Source organism: Scophthalmus maximus, chromosome 15, assembly GCF_022379125.1.
Source record: "Scophthalmus maximus strain ysfricsl-2021 chromosome 15, ASM2237912v1, whole genome shotgun sequence".
Lineage (NCBI taxonomy): Eukaryota > Metazoa > Chordata > Actinopteri > Pleuronectiformes > Scophthalmidae > Scophthalmus > Scophthalmus maximus.
Window position 1 is genome coordinate 10,545,961 of NC_061529.1, and position 24,285 is coordinate 10,570,245.

The following is a 24,285-nucleotide window of genomic DNA, read 5'->3' on the forward strand; positions in this document are numbered from 1 at the left end:
AACTTCCTGTTCATGGTGAATCACGCCTCACCGCGGCCACGCCTTTCGATGTGGAGTAAATCTTTTGATATCGTTTGATGCGGAAGGCCTCCTCTACGCGTTGCTAAAGTTTGAGGCGGATCCGAATAACCGCCTAGGAGGAGTTCGTCAAAGTACGTCACCTTCCGTTCACTGCTTACACCAAGGTAAAATCCGAAATGGCTGACTTCCGGTTGGGCGGAGCTAATTGCTCCAAGAGGCTTTTTGGTAGGTCGTCGAGAGGTACATGAGCCGACCGAATTTAGTTCTTCTACGTCAAATTTAAAGGTGCGATAATTGACTTTTAAGTTTTGTAGGGGGCGCTATGGAGCCATTTTGACACAATTGGACAAAAGACACATATCGGACATATTGTCTTGCCACTCTGAACATGTCTGCCAAGTGTCGTGACAAACAAATTATCATAAGTGCCTCAAATATGTAACGTATTTGATGGCGAACAGGGCGTCACCATGGCAACAGCGTTTGACACATGGTCAAAATTTTCAAAGTATCATATCAGCCATGTCTCACAACTAAGCTGACCAAATTTGAGGTTGCTCCAGTAAACCTGCGAGGCAGAGGACATAAAAGAAGAATTTCAAACTTCCTATCACCATTAGGTGGCGCTATGACTTATGTCCAATATTGACATGAAGATGTTTTCAGGGCGGGACTGTTATCATGCCTGAGAAGTTTGGATCAGATTAGACCATGTACCTTTGATTTGGAGCAACTTCCTGTTCATGGCGAATCACGCTTCACCGCGGCCACGCCTTTCGATTTAGACAAAATCTTTTGATATCGTTTGATCTGGAAGGCCTCCTCTACGCGTTGCCCAAGTTTGAGGCGGATCCCATGAACCGCCTAGGAGGAGTTCGCGAAAGTACGAGGCCTTCCGTTCGCCCCTTACGCCAAGGTAAAATCAAAATGGCGGACTTCCGGTTGGGCGGAGCTAATTGCTCCAAGAGGCTTTTTCGTAGGTCGTCGGGAGGTACATGAGCCCACCGAATTTGGTTCTTCTACGTCAAATTTAAAGGTGGGATAATTGACTTTTAAGTTTTGTAGGGGGCGCTATGGAGCCATTTTGACACAATTGGACAAAAGACACATATCGGACATATTGTCTTGCCACTCTGAACATGTCTGCCAAGTTTCGTGAGACACAAAGCATCATAAGTGCCTCAAATATGTATTCGTATTTTATGGCGAACAAGGCGTCACCATGGCGACAGCGTTTGACATATGGTCACAAATTTCATAGTACCACGTTAGCAACTTCTTACAACTTAGCTGACCAAATTTGACGATGATGTGGTCAACCTATAAGACAGAGGGCGTAAAAGTGTAGACACATGTTACTTCCTGTTGCCAGTAGGTGGCGCTATGACCTATGTCCAATATTGACATGGTAATCTGTTCAGGGCGAGACTGTTATCATGCCTGAGAAGTTTGGGTCCGATCGGAGCATGTACCTTCGATTACGAGCGACTTCCATTTTCATGGCGAGGGATCGAAATTCGCCACATTTTCGCCACGCCGTCACAGCATGGGCCTCTGACGTACACTCAAGCTTTTAATATCGTTTCATCCCATGGGTCTTTAGATGACACACGACAAATTTGAAGTAGCTCATGTGAAATTTGTAGTAGTAGTTCATTAAAATATGGCACGTGAAATATGGATTTTGACACAAAATGGCCGACTTCCTGTTGGTCATAGGAAATTTTGCCAAGAGGTTTTTTGTCAGGTCCGACAAGATGTATCTGCCTCCCAAATTTCATTTATGTAGGATACTCCAAAAAATTTTTTCCTATACCTGCTGATTTTTCCAGGGGGCGCTGTGAAGCCCCTGGGCCACACCCAGTGCCGGGCCTCTAGGCCTGAGTAGCGGGAGCAGTTTCTGACGTGTGTGCCAATTTTCATCCGTTTTCGCATATGGGAACAGGGTGTAAAATGAGTGAACGATGCTGAATAAGAATAATAATAATAATCCTTACGGAAACAATAGGGCCTTGCACCTCGGTGCATGCGGCCCTGGTGCATGCAATGCCCCAGGTCCGCGCACCTCGTGCTCGGGCCCTAATAATAATAATAATCCTTACGGAAACAATAGGGCCTTGCACTTCAGTGCATGCGGCCCTGGTGCATGCAATGCCCCAGGTCCGCGCACCTCCGTGCTCGGGCCCTAATAAATCCTTTATCTCATTTCCTTAAGTGCACGCTTCATTGATCCACGCTTTATGGCTTAACTAAACATTCAATAAATATTAACAAGTACCCCTGCCCTGATGAAAATAATCCACAGATTACTGTCATGTATCAAAACACGGATGATAAATTCCCTCACACATTCTAGTCCCATTAAAAAGTATTATTTACAAATTCATCTGAGTGAAGCTTTCAATTAAATATCGGCGGGGAGCGTGAAGGCGTAAATGATGAAACAGGGCAACAGGAGCAGACTTTCATGTAAGATTAAAGCAGGAGATAAAAAAGGGGGAAAAAAACTGTTTATGTTTCGTATTAATTTGTACATCCACGGTCAAGTCTGCAGTTTCACTGTTTATCTTCCTCCCTCCACCAGTTTCTTGCCTTGGTTTGGGGGTTTGAGTTGTGGTGCCATAACTAAAAAAGAGCTGACCAAAAAAAAAAAAATGAAGAAAAATACTCCTTAATTAAAGAGCCATGAAGGAAGTCTGAAGGTTTGTACTACACATCCAAATACACACACGCACGCACGCACGCACGCACGCACGCACGCACGCACGCACACACACACACACACACACACACACACACACACACACACACACACACACACACACACACACACACACACACACACACACACACACACACACACACACACACACGCTGAGAGTAACTGCAGGTTTGATGTGCTGTGGCTAATGAGAAATAACAGTGGACCACAGTAACCATGTCTCTTCCTTTCCAGTAAAAATGAGCTCTTCATTTCACATCATTATTCAAATCAACCTCCCAATTCCTAAAATATTTGCATATTTAAAACTGGCTGGCACTTCTGTTGCCCTAGGCTGACGCAAGTCGCTGTGATAGAGGGGGAAATGAAAAAACGGTTCGCTGCCATGAACACGCTACAGAAATCTAAAATGTTCCTGCAGGAATGTTTGTCACGGGCCAGCAGAAAGCTCACCGCCCTTATTTATAATTCATGACACATCCGTCATTAACTGTCAATGTTACTCAGCTCACATCTTGCTCAGTCATCGGTGCCGACACGGCATGGCCACAATGTGCCACATAGCCAGTGTATCGGGTGCATTAATTTTTCTGCACAGCATTTTGGACCATAACACAAACGAAGCATAGCAAAGATAGACAACTACCCTCAAAGCTTTTAACATTAAAACATAGACTTATACTGAGCTTGGGTTTCAACTCACAATTATTTTTATTATTGTTTCATCTCTTGATTATTGGCAGGGTCTCAGGTTTCTCTCTCTCTCTCTCCACATTATTAATTCAAATGTTTATTGTACTATGAGTCTTTCACTTTCTTTTCCAATTTTTCTTTACCTGAAACTCTGCTGTACTTTCCACTGCAGATGGGTATCATTTGAAAAGGGTTACCTGACCTTCCAATCTGCATATCAAAACTTTACATGTTTGTTTCGCATCAAGAAATATAAACAACTTCTCTTTTTTTTTCAAACAGCACTAGAAGAGCAGTCATACGATAAATCAAAATGTTGGGGAATTGTGCTCTATTTTAGGAACTATCTGACGATAGTATGGGTGAAATAATTTCAACTGCTAGTTTCGGAATTCAATGTTAATAAGCCGATCAAATGTATTATGTTTAAAATGGTACTCTGTAAAGTATCACGTAATTTAAACAGTGAAATAGATGTAATGGAGGTTTGTAAAGAAGAATACTGAGATACAAATACTTTAAACTAAACTGTAGTTATGGACGATACACACCACAGGTGTGACAAATGAACAAAACAACAACACAAAACACTCACCTGAGAATATTTTACATCAAAATTATTCATTCAGTGATTACAGTGATATAAATTTTAAAGATATTTTCCTCCTCTTCCTCATCACATGACAAAATAAGAGATTTCTCAATTTAGAAGGTCTAGAAAGAGAATATTGGAGCTGTAGCTCTATCATGGCCCTGGCTCCAGACATATTTTAGGACTTTGGTGGGACAGACAGTCCTGGAGATGCTAGAAGCGCATCTGAGAAGATAAAACTACCAGGATCCTATTGACCCTGAGCAGGGTCTGGCTCTCGCCTTAACAACTGTACCGTGAATGGTCGATGTCTTTGTACATTCTGCAAAAGCTCAGAAAAATGTACCTCCTCTGATGGGAAATGACATCGCCTTTTCACCACGTAGTATTGCCTTCGGTGTAAAAGTACTCATGACAAAAGCAACAGTTTGAAAGTAGAAAAGAATGCCCCCAGTTTGTAAGGACCTTAAATGTGACCCCATGTAAAACTTTTTTACCATTTCTAATACAGATACAGGTTCACATTTATAACATTCTGTGCCGAGTTTGACCCATAGTGGAGGGAAGACACGGGACACCACGTCGCTGTGAAGCTGCAGATGCAGATCCACAACCTGATCCTCTGAATGGCGCTGACACTCAACACTGTGTCACTGTCCAAACAGGTCAACAATGCACCGGCACCATATGGGTCACATTAGACCCGGCATGAATGCCTGTGCAAGGCACACCGTACAGTGTATTATCTTAAGCTGCTCAAGTGAGTGTGTGTGTGTGCGCGTGTGTGCGTGTGTGTGTGCGCGCGTGTGGACAGTAAGTGCGTTGTATTCACATCAGCTAAATGGAACGGCATTGAACCATGTCACTGGAGCAATCAATAGACATAGACATCTGGTTAGTGATGGTATGTAAAGTATGCATGGGTGTGTGTGTGTGTGTGTGTTAAAGAGTATTGTCCAGAGTCCTCTGAGTCATGTAACATTGCACTGCCTTTGTAATCGAAGAGGAGAGTTCCTGTAATGATTTATTCATAGCAACATCAAAGATACATCCAAGCACAGGTGTCAAAACTCCCATATTACATGTCCACAGAGTTTACTTTCCTATAGATCTCCTTTACTCTTATTTCATTATTCAAAATTTCTGCCCGATCATATTTGTTTCGTATTCCTAGTTTTATTTAAAAGTAAGTTGCCTCACTTTCCACATGCCGCAAGTACACGAAACGACGGTGCCCATGCGACAAAACTAAAATGAAATAAAACAAGAAAAAGTGAAAGAGAGTGAGGCTGCCCGAGAGACAGACAGATACACGCACAAATACAGAAGCAGAGAGGGACAAGTGTGAATAGGAGGGAGAGAGAGTATGCTGAATCCCACTCAGACCACCTGCTCATCAGTTCCTCTGGCACAACAGATACTGTCATTGTCCACACAAACACAACACGCGCGCACACGCACGCACACATACGCACACGCACAAACACACACACACACACAAACACACACACACACACAAATACTAAGCTCAAATATAAAAATCTCCCGGTGCGCTCACAGAGAGCCTTTCCCAGTCCCTCCCACATCAGATGCTGGGCACACAGACTTGATTTAAAACTGTTAGGTGCCATTCAATATGGGCCTGGTTTGGAGCCAAGCCTCGGACATTTCTCAGAGGTTCTGCTCGGTTACCTGCTCAGTTATTTGTTCCAGCACACTTCAGAAAAGTAGCCTGCGGTGTGTTTGTAGGAGCAGTGGTGTTTTCTTTACTTTCGTTCTTAGCTTGTTGTTGACGAGCGATGAATTTGTGTTATTTCTGCTTAATTTAAAAAGGGCTGTCGCAGATCCGGAACAAAGAGAGTTTCTAATCAGTCAGGTATTTCCTGTTTGGAGAGATTTCACAGGGTGCAAACAATTCATTCGAAATAGAAATTAGCAAAATATAAGCCCATTTGACATTTCAGAGTTGAAATCTATCGCTTTAATTACTAAGTATTTTTTTTTCTTTTAAGATAATCTTAGTTTTGACCAGTCTCGATAAGAAAAAAATCATTACAACTAGTCGGATTGTGAAAATAGAAAATACACAATGAACCAGTAATGGGAATTTGCTAATACTAAAAGGAAAATGGGAAGATATTACAATAAACTAGGGAATACAATAAACTAGGGAATACTCTTTTGAAGAATGGGGGGAAAAAACAATGTTACGCAGAAAAAAAATGAAAATGGCCTGTGTCCAAAACAGCACCTCCGCCCATCTATTATTCTCCATTGGGGGGATTCCATTGAAGGGACAGGTGCAGCTATGCATCAGCCGTACCGCTGGGTGAAAAAGACAGTCCACTGTGTACGTGCAGTCACACAAACACATCACGTCAAACAATATATAACACACACACACACACACACGCATATGTACAAGCACCCTCCACCCCCACTGGCTGTGTATTGTTTGGTCAGAGTGTGTGTGTGTGTGTGTGTCAGGGGGGTACTCAGGTACACAAGGTAATGGCACCTGGGGTTATTCAGGCCTAAATGGCAGCTCTGGCTACACCGCAGCTCACAAAGTGCCTGTTCGAGCGCCGCGGAGACTAATGCGCCTGTGCACACAATGTCTCGCTCAACTACAAAGGACAGGTGTGTGCGTGTCACTAAATTGTCCCCCCGTTGTCTGGGCCTCTCCGAGTGGCAGGCCCTGTCCATTAGCCGCAATTTAACAGGATGATCAGAGTGCTTGAAAAGGGGCCACATCAAACAGGTCTGGAGAATCCCAGGTGCCCAACGCAAGCGCAGGCAACGGCAATAGCCAAGCCCACTTACAGGCCTAATGTATTCTGTGAGGGAAATGAAGATGTTCCTTCTCCATCCAAGGCTCTTTTGTTCTGCGGCTAGTGGACAGGAGGGATTGTTTTCTAAGTTCCCGTGGTGACTAGGCGATGAGCGTAGCGGGGGCAATTATCTTCCTGAGATCCATATTAATAATTCACTAATGGAAGGACGATGCTCCTGATATGGTCAAAGTAAAAAGATACCATAGAGGGTGTAGAATACAAAAGCTTATGTGCAAGTACAAAGGCAAAGCCAAGGCTCTGATCTTGCACTCACTTTATGTAGCGAAGTAACGGAGACCCAAACTCAGTTATCAGTGCTGATGTGTTTTTGTTTTGAGGAAGCATAGGAGACAATGGTCACTGCAGGTATCAGCTTTAGATTTTGCTGTGATTCCAGAGTGCAGCAGGCAAGGTTGAATGAGGTTGATAACTGAAAAAACTAGTCATACAGTGATATGTAGTGTTTCTTTTCCATGTTTCCTTCTCCATAGGCGAAGGCAATGGTTCTACTGTTATAAAATATGTGCACCTTATTCCAAGGAAACACTTACGCAGCATTCACTGCAGTGAAACCTGTAACTCATAAAGCTCTCCGCTCTCGCCCCATGATCACATCTCTCGGAGCTTTCAGGCTAAGACATATTTCAAACTTTCATTTGTGCTGGATCGCTCCATCTCGCATGACATAATTTCTCCTCCTGAATCTAGGGCACAGCCCAAGCAGGACAGCGGAATTGGGACCAAAAGGACACAATGTCCCAAGTTACCTTGTTGATTTATGAAATCTGCCCCTGTGGTGACCTTCATAGGTGTCAGCCAGACGGGGAACGTGGCGCTCAGGCCGAGATGACAAAGCTTCCCTCCAAAGGTCATGCCCTGCCCCGCAGCCACGTTCTCTGAAACTCATCACAAGCCCTGGACACAGTTCTCCAACTGCATTAACTTCTTCTGGGAAAAGTGAGTAGCCGCAGGCCGCAGGACTGTGACACTAAAGCGATCATAACCACCTGCTCGTTGACGTGCCCCAACTGTGCTGAAGAGCACCACGTTCCTCTTTTCATATTCACTCTTCAGCCTGTATTTGTCATGCTTTGCACAGTGCTGATCCATGGCCGCTCACTTATAAGGCTGTTTTAATCATCTTATGCTTGGATTTTTTTTTGTGTAATTTTAAGCAGTACTCTGTAGAAAAAAAGCCTGTACTACTAACAGTAGAAGTCGGCACTTAAAATATACAATACATGTAAACATACGGGTACTATAAGTGCACGGAATCACAAAAACCAAATAGCAGTGATTTTCTTTGAGGTAGGAACACTCATCACATCTGACCACAGTATGTGACTGATGAGCTTCAGACGCACAAGAATAAAGAGATGAAGAAAGAGAGACCGGGTCCTTTTACACTGACAGGTGTGCAACGCTAGTTGGTCCTTTTGAAAAGCATCCATTTCCTTAGCAACTGGACGTCAGCTCGCTTCAGCCAGGCGATTTCAGCAGATGGCTTGGTAAATACCTTGCCATGTGTTCCTAAGGAGAAACTATAATGCGTCATGACAAAACACACGCACATTCGCCCAACCTCACACGCCATATTCAAATAATCCCTCCCCCTTCCTCCCACCCTCATTCTTCAACCATTAAAGTCGTGTTTGTATTCAAAAGAAAGTTAATTTGTGTTTTTGCACACATGCATCTAGGTTTCACACTTTCTGAAAGGTTTTTCTCGTGGCCACAATCCTAAGTCAATACTGAATATAATACTGTAACAATCCGCCGTAGCCAAAGGTTTAATTTAATTTAATTGTGTAACCATGGTTACCACCACTTTGCACATACTGTACAGAATACAACCAAAGGTAGATCTATTGAGAAGAAAGAAAAAAAACAACTCCAAGGATACAGCAAATGTAGTGCCTAATGAAATGCCTTGAACCATGGGAGGCACACAATGGCTCCTTTCAACTGATGCACTGTGGATGCGAACACATGTAAACAGGCTGGCAGATGAGAAAGCACGGAAATGTTTTGGATGGATTTTTTAAATATGGAACAAGGTCCCTATATGAAGCGCTGTTTTGTATTGGATGTTATTCTTGCTGTCTCTGCCATACTGTTCTGACCTTGTAATCATATGTTGACCGTCCTCAACTGTGCCCAATACCATCCCTGTAAACACATGTCAATCTGTTGCCCACTCTTTCAACATCACAATGCTATCTTTCTTGTACAGTTGTTTAAGGTTCAAGGTTGCTGTTGTTTTCTTTTCACTGTCTCTAATCAATTACATCTATCGTTACACTTGTCTTTCCAATATTTAGTGATGTCTTCTAATTCTTTCCTCTCTTTTCTCTTTTTTTTGCCCCTGTGTTGCATCTGCACAGGGCAGCCTGGACCAGCTGTACAGTTCACAGTTCAGCTACAGACCCTGTCATCAACACCAAACCCCCTGAGTGGCCAAATTCTGGGGCCTCTGGTCATTGTGCGTGCGTGCGTGCGTGCGTGGATGTGCGTGTGTATGTGTGTGTGTGTGTGTCAGCCAGAAAGAGAAAGAGTGTGTTATTGTGTCACTCGTACAACAGACCAGCAGCAAGGACATCTCAAATGGCTTCCATATATGTTGTGTCAGGTCAAATTATGATGCTGTTGAGTCTCATCTGGCTGGCCTCAAACTGATCTCTGACAAAATATGTTCATGCTGTGTACTGCTATTTTAATTAGAAAAATAATGCATAATTGTTTACCAACAGATTACAGTTAAAAGGGCAGTAAGCGATTCTAAAGCATTACACGTTTTGCATTTTACATGCACACATATCACATCAAAACAAAGACAGAACTACATGTCCCAAGCAAAAAAATCTGCACCTTCAGCAGTGGATGATCCATGTCAACAACATGGGAAAAATTGACTGTTTTATATTTCAGTAAGAGCAGATTACTCCTATAGGCCTGTAATATGTATGTTAAGGGAAAATATAAAACCAGACCACTCATAACGAGTTATTTTGTCCTGGAATTTCCTTGTTTTGGTTGCAGTTTACGTAATCCGTATGTTGCAGTTTACGTAATCCACACAATGGTGTGTTTTCACTTTGAGGATGAGGAATAGTAGATGTGTTTGGCAAACATAATATATCTCTGGGAATGTTTTTGGGGGGTTGTTGGAGTGTAAACTATGTAATATCATGTTACCTTTAGCTCTGATCGCATCCGGATCTGCTAACATCCTTCTACTGCGTAGATAGAGGTGTTGGGTCACTATAGTTTGCAAATCACAGGGCATTTGAAGATTGAGTCCTGCTCCACATGTTTTAAGATTTGGGGAATTTAATTACTTGATTTGGTTGAATGAATTGCTAAATATTTAACCCAGATAACAGACTTTCTCTTACCTTAACAGTGCTTTGGGTTGTTTAAAAATGACCATAGAAGAATCAATTGTGCTCAAGTTGCCATATTTATTTCAAGTGTAGCTCGTAACATAACTGTAAAATATGTGTGCTGAGGCAAATGAGTTGTGCATATATTGTGTTGATATCTATGGCTGATAATACAGTAAATGGTGCATAATAGTAGGTTAGGTTATCATACACCACTTGGTGCCTACAGTGGAACTAAATAGGTTTCCCCTTTAAAAACAATAGCAGTGGTTTATAGCCATTTTGATTTTTCCTCTCACCCCAACCAGCTCTTGGCAGATGTTCTGCCCACAACTGAGTCTGGTTCTGCTAGAAATTTCTTCCTGTTCAAAGGGAAGGTTTTTTCTCCACAGTCGCCAAGTGCTTGCTCATTGTACAAACTGTTGGGTTTCTCTGTAATATTGTGTGTGTAAAGAGCCTTGAGATATGTTGTGATTCGGCGCTATACAAATAAGACTGAACTGAATTGCAGTTTCTTTAGGCACTATTTGTCATTTTAGTGTCTCGTGAGCTATTTGAGCTTCTGATTATCCACATCAAACTCCTCAACCCAATAAAAATCCACCGCCCAAATAAAACATATCCATATGTTTGTCACGTAAGAAATGTTGAGCCTCTTAACAAACTAAAAAATATATTTTTTTCAGTATGGATATAGTTAGTGCAGTACCTGTCTACATGTCTGTGTAGAATAGAAATGGAGCTGGCTGATTGCTGGCTGTCTGTGTGCCTGCCACAGCTACTGTGCAGCATGTTAATGCACATGAACAGAGCTCTGTATCTCCTTCCCTGCCCACTGCCTGTTCACCACTCAGCTCCCCATATGCCGCTCCCCTGCGCTCCTCTCATCCAGCCACTGGGAGCTTGATTAAGCCTGACTTGTCACCAAATTACACACACAAAGTTTACATGCATTCCCCGGCTCTCCAGCTGTTGCAGATTTGTTACAAAGAATAAATCTTGAAGCAGTTGACTGAGCAGGTCTGGGATGTCTGCCGCCTCATTGATAGGGAGAGATGGGAAAGGGGTGGAGAGGGGTGGGGGGCTGGGGGGGACAGAACAGAAGCGCAAGACAGACAGGCAGAGAGTATAAGAGGGGAGCCTTTGCATCTGGTTTTGATAGTTTTATTAAGCACCTGTGAGTTAAAAAATATATATTAATAGACTGTTTTCACAAATTATGACACTATGATTATGTTTGCATTTGAAATTGAAATTTTAATTAAAATACCCCTAAGGATTAATACAAAGAAGATACAAACTTCCCATTACGGTCAACAAAACATTATCAACCATTCAAGGTCCACTCAACAGCATTTTTCTGTATTTTTGGACCACATTTCACAGTCTTCCTTTGCAGTTGAGATAGAGCTGTTGAAAGCTCTGGAAGAAGCTAGTAGTTGAACCTTGGGTAAAGATTATTCTGTCAAACTGCTGCTTGGTGAAGAATGAACTAAAACGCACGAGAAATAGGTGCATTGAGACAAATCAGTCGACTATAAAGAAATGACGTTAGGAAGAAACTTCTTGAATAAAGTTTGTTTGTATTGAAAGCTTGAGTTTATCATATCTAGATTTCAGAGGTTGACGGTTGTTAATGAAGATTTCTTTGAAATCAATGTACTTGAAATGTTGACAACACGCTTCTTTTCTTTCCTGCCAGAACAATGACACATAATTCTTTTCTCTACTGTTTTCACTTCCATCTTTTTATGATTATGATTTCTCTCTTAGATCATCTAAATGGCTGTGGCAGTAATTGCTGCGTGGGCATCATTACCCAAGAAAGCATGAATAAGACACAGTAATGAGAAAAAGCCCCGAAGCTCGCTAGACCGTTGATCAATACCATTAAACAATGTGCACTTTGAGCCGAGCTGCGTTCGAGAGCTCCGACACTCAAATGGATATTCCTCATAGCACTAATGGCTTTGAACTAGGCCTCCATTACCATGTATAAAACGCTTCTTATTAACATAATCAAATCTCTCTGTGTTTTTTTGCGTCAGAGATAATATGAAAAGACAGGAGGTTGCTAATGTAATTAAGCGTATGCTATAATTACTATACCCTGATCACATGACCTCTTCTCCTAACAAAGCTGAATAAATAGTGCTGTTACCCAGACTACTGCCTTGTGATTCGGTACATTGTTTGTTTACATGTTGTCTGATGTTCATATGTAAACAAAATGGCTCTAGACCAGATTGCAATGTGAAAAAAAAATACAGAAAACAAAGGCTATAAAAAATAAAGGTAAATAAAAAAATTTAAAAACGGCATTTGTGTTTGAAAATTACACTTTTTTCAAAAACAGAAACAGTTTCTGTTGCAATCAGAACCAGCAGGACTGCAAGCAAGAAAGCCATTATGATCAGTGGGTTTAATTACAAACATTTTAATTTGCATCTCAGGGCTCTATTCATCACATCCATCTCGGCTAGCAGCCCCGTTCTCCCTCCATATGCCCAATAAATAAATAAGAAGCTAAAAGGGATTCTGGGGCCCGAGAAATGATTACTATTTCACTAACAATTACCAGGATGCTAATGGCTATTGTATTGATTGCTCTACCCTTTGAGATCAAGGTCATATGAAAATGTAATCAAAAAAGCTTTGATAATTCCTGCTGAGCCATGAAATTAGAAATCACAATAGTGAAGCTTGGCTAAAAATACCGTCACACCATTAAACTTGAGTGGAAAAGTCACGCTATGTAAAGTACAGTTCGCAGCCTCATCGTCAATGAGTTCTCTCATTTCTGATCACTGTTTTACACTTTGTTTCAAGATTTTTTTCATGTAAACAGAATATTTCAGCCACTATGAATAGGAAGTACAAATAGACTTCTCAGCGTATTTGTCAAGTGAGCATATTACTTATGTGCACGACAGACAATACATCAGCTAGTGTGTGTTGTATCATCACTAACGCACATCCATTGTTTTGCTCGCTAACTTTAATATGATGTTAATGCGATGCAGAGAGCTAATAGAATGATTGATGAGGTCGTGAAACTGATCAGTGAAACTGTGTCAGCCAACAGTCAACCAAAAGCAAAATGAATGGCTGAACAATAGCGATGAGTCCTCTGATGACTGCAGATGGCTCTACTGTACGTCAGAATTAAACAATGGCCTCATAAATTACTATTTAACCCTGGAAGCATTTGCTGTCATTCACATTTTGAAGCCATTTCCACAACTCAAATATGAAATTCACTCATTAATTCACTCTGGCAGACATTCAACTCCAGTATATCAGTTCTGTCAACTCATTAAAAGCACATTCTTTAACAGAGGGTCGTCCTAGAAATGAGATGTATTTTGCCAATGTATGAAGATTTATGTTGTTTGTAGTGCAACTACCAGTGCTCTCTGTGCTTCTGTAATGGAGATTATTGTTGCAGTATCACTATAAGCGATCGGCGGTGGGTAATGTATGAAAATAAATGACAAAGATAATTTCCAGGCACGTAAGGGGAAAAAACATATCCGTATGCTTAGATGCAAAGCATTTCCTCCACTGCATCACTAAGGAATTTGTATACTAAATACACACCAGTCCCAGCCCTCTGCATGCCTATACCCTCCAGACATCCTCCCCCGTATCCCAGAAACCTCTGTGCGTTTAGGAATCAGGCTCCACCACAACTCGGTGTAGCGCCTGGGAAGATACCGCCACACGTCCAAAAATTTCCATCAATGGCGGCTAAACTCCTCCGCAGCAACTCTCTGATAGGTTAATCCCTGTATCACACTTTAGCACCAGTTCACTAAGCGGCTTAAAAGGACACATTAGAACGATGACAATGACCCGCTAATGGTGTTACATTTCTCTGAAGCATTATGAGCTATCTTTGTCACGTTTATCTTATAATGAGATCTGTCAATTGGGGGGGGGGGGGGTCCCATGCAGCAGCCAAGGACGTTGATATTTCACATAATAAATAATGACCTAGAAAAGGGAGAAAACAAACCTTGATCCCTCTCCCCTGATCTGTTTTCTTTGCAGGCGACAGAGCGGGCAGCCCCATAGGGGCCTTGGAGCTCAGTGTCACCATTTAGTTTACTGGCTGCTGTGCAGACCAAAGTCCTCAGGGCCACCACAACACCCCCAGCCACACCATGTGTGATTGATGACTGCCGGTTCCCATGGGTGTTTTACAACATTTCCTAAAGCAATGTCCCCTGAAGAAAATGTGCCATAATTCATCATGCTATTACTGTACCAAGTCCAAATAGTAATTCTGTCACCTCTAATTTCATTATGGTGTGCATGTCATCCTCCTGTCTGCTTTTATGTTTGGGGAGAGCACAGTCTGTATTCGAGAAAAATGCCTGGCTCCGATCTCCATTGGGATATATGAACAAATACAATATTGAATAAAGAGAAAGAAAAAAAAGAGTCCAGTCCTGCTCCTGCTAAATGAGGCAGTCACACATGCATATCTGAGATATATATCAGCTGATTCATGTGCTGTATTCCCATTTACACATCCAAGCACATTCTTTTTCCAAATGTTGCTGCTTAATGACCTTTTGATCGAAACCTTTTCCTTGTATGACCTCATCAGATTTACTCTGTTATTTTTTAGTACAAATGTTTCAACATATCAAGTTTGACATCAAAGTCCAGTGTTGAGTGGTTGGATCTTTGATTTTCAGCTCTTAACTTAAATCATTTCAGAGAGTTTTGTACAGTTTTTTAAAAGGATGCTCTCCAGAAACATAGCCTTCTTTATGCCAAAAGCAGGGACTGTAAAAATATATATAATTTCAAAAATGTCAATCTGCTGCTGATTTTTCTGCTTTTTGTAAATGCAATGCTTAAACTTTGACAATATAGTTCCCAGAACAAAAGAATCTGCTATTAATAGAGTAAACAACAAGCAGAGTTATTTATAAACGAGAGGAGCGATTGATGGTTGAAATGACCGAACAAAACCATGTCAATTATGCATCATGTTTTTCACATGTCCTCTGTATATTAATTATTCCGTCCTTGTTATGCATTTTACGTGGGTTACTACACAGCCGCAATTAACTTTGCCCGACCAACCATTTGGTTGATGGAAGAACAGACTTAATGGGATGAGAGGACTTTGTTGTCTTGTTCTCTTTCAGACGCACACACACACAAGGTTAAGACGAGGCACATTATCATTAGAACTCAACAGTACGTATCGCGTCAGTATATTGTGTGGGCAGCGGTTTGAAAAGCAGCACGTACGCTTACTGTGGATACACACGTATGGGCGCACACACAGTCACTTACATATAGGGAATATAAATAAGCGCACTAACCTAGACAGTAGTATCACTGTCTAGGACACTAATCCAAAAAGGGCTAAGCTCTATTACTTTTAATTATCCCTGACAGCCTTTTGCTTTAATCTACACAAAGCACGTGCAAACGAGCTGTTACACTCTGCCTCTGAGAAAGAGGGGGGACAGGAGAGGACGGCAGGCTGCCTGCCTGCCTGCTGAGAAGGCCTTCTCTGTGCATGACATGGACATGGGCTTCGGTGACCCGGCTGGCGCTCGCCTACGTCTCCTCGCCGGCTGAAGGCTCTGGGGCCGCCATGTGGCATCTGCTGCCATGGGGCTGGGCATGAGGCTGGGGCTGTGGACTGGCCCTCTGTTCACCAGGCCTGTCTATGGAGCTGTAGCACATTTGTGGAACCTGGCGCTGTTATTACCAACCAAACCAGTTCTACAGAGGAAGTGGCAAGGTCACCCCTGCCTGAAAGACCTCCACCTGCCACATTCTGCCTGGCTGTCATGCTACACGGAGAGGGGTGGGGGGTTTGAGTGGGGGGACTTTGCTCAAAATTCAAAAGGTAATCCATTGTGCACACAGTTTCCATACACAATATTATTCACTGCAGTGATACATCAAAATAATAAACAATATGAAAATTACATAAAGTGATACGTCTGAATAGAGTGGGGATACATTTTTATTCTCTCTGTGTATAACATGACACATTAACCTAAAGGCAAATAATCTACTCTCAATGAAAACCACACTGGTGCGCATCAGCTGACAATTTATCTTGATCAGTCCGACATATATAGTCTGAACCACTGTGGTGAAATTGGTGACAGAACGCATTCATAATGGTCGCAATTCCCTGGTGAGGGGAGGGGAGCGTGTTTACCCCTGAAGGTTACTCCTTGTAAATCCTTGCATAGTTTATTCAAATAGTGCCCTAACCATGGTCTCCAGGATTTTCCCCTTACAGCAAGCAAAGCATGACCTTTACATTTGACGCTTGACAGTTCTTCAGATTCGCCCAACCAGAACAGATTAATGCATATTTATGTGTTTGTTACTGAGCAGTGGATGCTCTTTATCTCTTGGAGAACAAAAGACAGAGAGCTTTTCACAGACACACTCACACTCACACACACACACACACACACACACACACACACACACGTGCACAGCATGCATCCATGCACACTCGCCTAAATGTAGGTACACATCAACATTACCTGCATACTGGAGATTCTTTTTGACCTGGCAGAGGGCAACATGCTGAGAGAGTTACCTTTGCTTAAAATGCACCACATCCTTATAGTAGTAATTACACTGATTTAATAGGTTGCCACGTAAAATATGTTGATTAGAACCGGAATCAGAAAACTTCAAAATCAAGTTGTCAAAAGATTACAAAAACATTAGCATAAAGCAGGTGACTGTATGGTTTTTACATAGTCAGTCCATTTTACACAGTGGCACCTGGTCGGGGGAGGATGCAGCCAAGATAATCTATTTAGACTGGCCCGGTTGAAAACTGTCATTTATCATGGGGTGTGTAGCCCCTCCTCAGATGGCAGTCGGACTGCACCAGTGCAATGGCCTGAGCTTCAGTGTAAGACGTCAGTGAATCTCTCCAGTCAGGTTTAAGGAGCTGGCAGGTATGTAGATTTCACTAAGACAACATCAGACTTCTTCTTCTCACTCAGCGCCACTCCCTGGAAAAAAAGCCCTTTCATATTTATAAATACTTTGGTGGAAAATATTTCTGCTGTCACACAAGAAAGGAAATTAAAGCTAGATGAAAACAGGCAGATGTGAGATTTTACACTCATTAGATTTTCCTTTTTTCTTTAAATAGCAGCAAATGGCAGGCATATTAGCCCACTTATTTCAGCCTACACGGTTCTATTTGTGCAGCAGTAAATAATTTCTTTCCATGCTCATTTCGACGCGGTTTCTTCGTGCCGTGTGCATTTCTGTGTGCTCCTCTGTGTGCAAGAAAGAGAGAAAGGTAGACGGAGGGAGCATGCATGTCAATGTGTTTACTGGTTTCTTCTCATCACCGTATAGACTCAAGGTTATCTGGGTAATGTCCAAGGTAAAAAAAAGGAAGGTGCAGCAGTCTAAACACGGGCAGCTTTTCCCCTCCATCTTATCAAGGTCTGAGATGAGAGGAAGGACAGAATTGGAACGTTAACCTCACCCCCCCCCCCCCCCCCCCCCCCAGACAGAAAGCACCAGGGAGCCAATACAGAACAGAACATGCAGCAGCAGTAGCCCTGTGGTTTATATATATATAATGTTAGCTATGGCATTCTCCAGTAGAGCGTAATTTTATGGGTTTGAATTTAAGCAAGGGCAAGACAAATTTCACTTGTGCATTCAAAAAGGGAACAGATATTTGATCACCAGTTCGTTTAGAGATGCTAAAAGGATAAACAGTGTCAATAAAAAGCTCCAGTGGAAGGTAAAAACGTAGACCACGCGTCAGTTTCACAAAAAGACATTTCTGCAGGACAATTCTGCACCATAACCGAGCCACCCACCACCTCACTCACTGGGACGTAGTCACCTCCACGCCTCAGTGCCACAGAGTTCTCCGGCGCAGCGAAAACTCTTAAGCGGCCACATGTGTGGGGCTGCAGAAATAGTGCACCATTAAAAGGTCCTGACTCACCTTGTTTTAAGTGCAAGGTCTAATTGCCGGCGCCTTTTTTCAAAGGGCCAGAGCAGCAGCTGGCAGCAGGCTGTATCTACGGGGATGGCCATTAACGGCGGGGTAGCTAGCAAAGAAATAAGGCCTGCAGACCCCGGCTCCCTCGCAGACAGTCACTCTGTTCCGAGGCGGGCAAACACCGCAGGAGACGAATACACCGAGAACGCCCTCTGTGACTTCCCACCATACGTTTGACTCATAAACAGTGCTATTATTCTACTTCCAGTTTGGTCAATCTTAACTGTCTGAAATAAAAGGAGTCATTATTCACCCGGGTGGTAGCCAGTTGTTCAGTAATTTGAATCAGTAACACTTTAACCTTGCACAACTTGCCAGAGACTCATCTTTGCAGGATATTAAAAGTACGTGATAAAGACGAACAGTGGCGTATTTCTTCCTTCCTCAGGTGATGCATTATTGCTATAAAAGGCTAACTGCTGTAATGGGGTTTATTTTAGACGAACCAAACTAGACCCATTTGTATTTAGTGCGGAGTACAACATGTTCTCTGATACACATCTCTCACTCGCTTTCTGTTTCCGCCTTGCTTTGTTTTACACGTTTGTCTCTGGGTGTAGTGGAGGTGTTTAAAGGTGAGATGAGTCAGATGCAGATGAACAATGAAGTGTTATTTTTGGGAGAACAGAATAAAGGCAAAAGAAATATAGAAACACAAACACACATAATCCTTTACAACCAAATCAGCTCTGGTTCTTAACCGGTTATGTTTGGTACCACCCAGTCAACCCGCCCAGGTTTCCACCAGTTTTTAGGGTAAGCATTCCAAAGGAGGAGGCATCAATAACAGAGAGCATTGCACAATGAAGGCAAACAGCTGTTGCAAGATGGTGGATCGCATTTATTACCCGTGCATGTTTGTGCTGTTATTACATAAACTGTATTTATCAGCAGATTTTTTTCTCTCGCATATTTTCTTGCTTTCATGCTCTTCTTCCAACAGGTACAGTTTGAAACACTGATCGATGTTTTGCACAAGTCTGACAACTGACTCTTTGACTTCTGAACCAATTTATTTTTGGTCAAAATGCTCAGAATGGATCGAAATTAGGTGCACAAAAAAACGAACGAACACATTCCATGTTGCTGTTCAGGTTTTGGATTTGAAAACACAAATTATTTACTTTTTAAATGTACAGTATTTTGTGTTCACAGCATGGGTGGGAGAATGTGCTGGGTTTATATACTCCAGAGCCCCCAGGGTTTTAACCCACAATTCATAGTGGACGCCTCTTTAGGGCCACAGTTGACCACATACACGTCACGAGCAGGAGGCCGTCCCATACAGTGCAAACACGACACACTTGTGCCTTTCTTTCTCTGCTGGCCTCACATTGCAAAAATACCAAACACTGAGGTGTAACTGACTCCCACACAGGCTTGCTTACTGCCTCATCAACATGCACCCTCACTCAATTATTCTCATTCCCAAAACAGCAAACCTGCATGGAGTTTTCTCAAAGAGGATTTCAGATTTAGCAGCAACGTCAAAGACCAGAGCTTAGAGATACTTTACTCCAGCTACTTAATCTAATATCTGTAACTCCTCTTAGCCTGGAAGAAAGGCACCGATTTTAAGCCTGTATTTGTGGTTTAACAGTAGAAATGCTGAGACATTGTCCAGCTGGCCTTGTAAAAGTCACGGGCACCAGTGAGGGCTAGGACAACGCCATTTGTCATAACGTCAGCAAATTCAATAATTAATGGGCCGTATCCTATCACAGCTCTCCAGTTTACCCCCTTCAGTCTCAGTTTCAGCCCCCCCGCTCTTGTTCAGGAGCATATTGTAATCTCTCTCTGTGGTCCACCACCACCGTTTAATTCCTCATCATTAAGAGATGTCCAGTAGCACCCAGACAGTTATTTGCTCGCGGTGACAAATGTGTGCACCCGCTGTGCACATTCACATGGGCTTCTCATGAAGCGTCCATCCCAGAGGGAACCAGCTTGCGATTATATGCACAAAGTTTAGCACAGAGGGTGTAAATTGCCATTTTTATTTGATATAGTTTGCCGTGCTTGATCACTGTTAAGAGTGAAAAACATAATTTAAAGATGAACAAGACTCTGCCGGTTGCATGCATTAAATATTTGACAATGTTTGAGTCTTGAGATTCTGAATTTGTATGCACAGAAGTGAGAGTGTGGATATACGCGTGTGTTTGCGCAGGTCTATGAGTGCGCGCATGCATCTGTGCATGTGAGCCTGAGCGTATGTGACCCTGGATTTGATCAGCTGTAGCAGGCTCGGTGTTTACAAGGCCGAAGAAACAATGACAGTGTGTGATTAGGGGCAGGCGGGCCAACAGGACCCGTCCCAAACACAGCTGGCACCAGGGGACCGCGAGGTGAGCTGGGAACCACCACGTCCCTTTTGATTAATGTGAGAGCGAGCGTGGGAGACTGAGAGGATGGCGAAACTGTGTCCCGCGGTGCTCTGCTCCTGCCAAGGAGGTGCGTGTAGGTGAAGTCAGGTCCACGGTGTGTGTGTGTGTGTGTGTGTGTGTGTGTGTGTGTGTGTGTGTGTGTGTGTGTGTGTGTGTGTGTGTGTGTGTGTGCGTGTGTGTGTGTATGTGTGTGTGTCACAATCTTACAGTTTTTATCTGGTATTGTTAGTAAGTTTGATAAAAGAAATACTTGGTGGAAAAAAATGAGTGCCTGAGCTTAATCCATGTCCTCTGCTTCACACAGTGACCACATGGTACAACAAAGTAGCGCCACTATAGGGAGAACCTATGAGCACAATCACCCGGTGTGAAAATGTCAGCATCAGCTCAGTTTCTTTGTTGATGTTGACATTTAAGCCCGATACCAGCGGGATAACTATGGGATACCACATCAAAGACAACATACAATACCACTATATGCTGGGGCAGAAATGTGTTGAATCATCTGATACAGACTCTGATTCATGCCCCCCTTTGTCATATATACTGCACCATTGCAATATAATATGAAGCCGGACATGTTTCCTTCTCCAGAGTAACGTCAGTGTGCTCTGCCACAGTCTGCATTACAACTACGCTGGATGCTGTCTCTAAGAGACCACATTCCCCTGTCTGCATCTTCTCCACCTCTCCACCCCCCCCCCCCTCTTTCTCTATCCCTCTTCATCACCCCCCCCCTCCCCTTCCTCCTCCACCCATCACCCTTTCCCCCAGGTGGCTGTGAGGCCGGCCTGTCTGAAATGTGATAGGCATAATCCCATTTAGCCTAATTGCATCTGCGGGAGAGCAGCTCTATGTGTCCCATCGTGTGCCTACCAAAACCCCTTAGAACACATTATACAAACATATCACATAGAAAACCTCCTCAAAGCACAGTCAAATATGCACACAAGCATGCGCACACGCGCATGCTATGCAGGCAAGAGCCCTGCAAGAGCCCTGCAAGAGCCCTGCAAGAGAACGTGTGTGCACATGTGCTGCACTGGAAGGTCTCTGCACATTTCGGTGTTTGTTTTTCCTCATCGATAAATGCTCCAAACCAAAGACACTGGTCGTTGTTATCTCTCAGACACATGCTGGCGGGGGTCTGCACCCAGTCTGCATTAGCACAGACGAGACAGAGAAGTCAGACAACCATGTTAGGAGAAGAGCGCCGCAGTAAATGGCCTAATAGAAAGATGAGGGGTTCAATCATGTGCATGTGCATGTGTCCGTGCGTGCACATGCATGCACGCTTGTGTGCATCTGCCTTCAGGAGGCTGTGGTTCATTGCATAAAGGGACATGATGCTGCTATGGGGAGGTCTGGGGAGTGGTCCACTGCAGTGGTATCCGTAATGAGACTCGGTGTTCTCCCAGGCTACTGCTCACAAATTATTCACACAAGAGTGGAGAGGGCAGAGGCACCGGGCCCAGTGGCAAAGCAGCACATTAATGATCACGTCAAGTGTCCAAATATGAAGCTGTCATTTGCTATTTCTATAATCTTGTTAATTTAGAATGCAGATGTGTTAGTCTTTGATACATGCTGAATTTTTGGATTAAGCAACACGTTTTTAACGATAATGATGCACGATACACCCTTTCTGTTCTATTCTAGGACAGTACGTGTTCGTGCAGCTGTTTTTTTATCGTGGCCCTTTTGCAGAGCGGCTTTGACATATTGAGATCTAACAGGCCACAGATCAATCTGCAACACAAAGGAAATCAATGCCCTGGAACTGAGTTACTCCAATAGGCTGAGTGCAGATCATTAGATTTTCAGTTGAATGAAGGACCATTACAATAAAATAAAGTTTTGTGTGGTGGAATTTAGTCGTGTCCCAGGAATATAATAATTATGTTCAGTACAGATCATCGCAAACGTTGTTGCTGGCTGTGGATAATAACCAAAAATAATGACTTCTTCAGCTGAAACAGCCACTGTCTGCTATTTTCCATTAAACGGCCTCTATCGCTGCAACCAAGCTTGCGGAAACCAATCCATGTGAGTCATAATCTGTGAAATGAAACTATTATCTATGAAATAATAAATAGGCCCACTATGCATAATGTGATATCACACATATAGAGTGCCATTCAGTGCATCATATTCAAATAAGTCCCATATGGTCACATTGTTTTGGAGATAGGGCTGAGAGACTGCTCAATCACCTGTTATTCCTAAGTATGGATAAAACTGCAATGCCGGTTTTCAAATGAGACAGCTTGAGTGTACCTCTCCTATATAAGAATAGCCACTACATTACAGAATCTCCAGCTGTTCCTTTATCCCCTCCTCAATCCAGTCATTAAAACTTTCACATCTTTTCAAACATTTGTCGAAAAAGCTGTCAAACCAAGCCCTGACGCCTAGGCCGTAAACACAATTCATGACAAAAGACAAAAGTAGGGAAGGGACAATAAGTAAGAAGTGAGTGAGAGGCACCGGGGGAGCCAGAAAGCTGGTAAAAAAAAACATCCATCGGAGTTTTCATTGTATAGTCATATTAATTTCTTAAGGTTGTTTTAGAAGTTGTTTTTTTTCTGTGTTTGATAAGTTTCTTGTGTGAGGATTTTTTTCATTTTTATGCAGGCGTACATGCACATCCACATGCATGCGTGCCCTCCAGGTCCTCAAGTTCGAGGTGTGTGTGGGTGCAAATTCGATTACACTCAAGTTAAAGCAATTTCCTGCGGAATTCAATTCTTGTCCTCCGTTGCAGGTGAGCTCCCCGCGGACGTCTGTGTCTTCTCAAAGAAATAAAGCACCTATAAACAGCAGCCTTAAAGGAGGCAAGAAGAGCCAAAACGCAATTAATATGCAAATTCGGGGGGAGACATAATGGGGAGCCTTAACAAACATTCATGTGTTGGGAGATAAGGGTGTTTCCAGGTTGTTTTCCTCTAACCTCTGCCTGTCCAAAGTCAAAGCCTTGGGGAGCTGTAACTCTTGAAAAGGGAAAAGGTGCGGATGTTGCTGGTAATGGATTATTGCACAGGGAGAAGTAGGGCAGTCTAGGGTTTAAGAGCGCACACTGTTCGTCATGTCACGCAGTCATGCAAAATGGCAGTCAGCTAACAGAAACAATGCACTTTTATCCTTTCATGTTGCCCAGTGTCTTTTTTTTTCCTGGGGGGAGCAATTTGCCATGAATCCCATCAGAGTCTTGCCATGGGTGGGGTGAGGGGAGACGAGGAGAGGAGAGGCGGGTAGGGGGGAGGAGAGTTAGAATGAGTAGCCTGAGGCAGGAGATGGAGGGCAGCGGAGAGAGGAGAAGGTGAGGGTATGCATTCAGATTGGGAATTCATTTGCCATTCTCAGGCCCAGTCATACTTCAAGAGGCTTAGGAGCGACGTGGAGAATGGAGAGATGAGGCCTCTGATGTGGAATGACATGCTTGATGATAGAAGGGGGGAGAAAGAGAGAGGGACTACGATGAATCACAGTGATAGAGGAACGGTGAGACCAGCACTTTGCAAAAAGCACGAGAGAGATTGGAAAGAAAGATGGACGGGTTTCGGCTGCTGTCTTACGGGTCGATGCCGCAGTCGAGGCCACAGCAGTGCTGTC

The 24,285-nt window shown here is 43.1% G+C and overlaps 1 long non-coding RNA gene across 9 annotated transcripts in view; it reads right to left on the bottom strand.

Annotated features, from left to right (window-relative positions):
- The window catches only part of LOC118285852, a 147,190-nt gene that overhangs the window by 71,720 nt on the left and 51,185 nt on the right, over window positions 1-24,285 (bottom strand). The gene's annotated exons all lie outside the window — the stretch shown is intronic.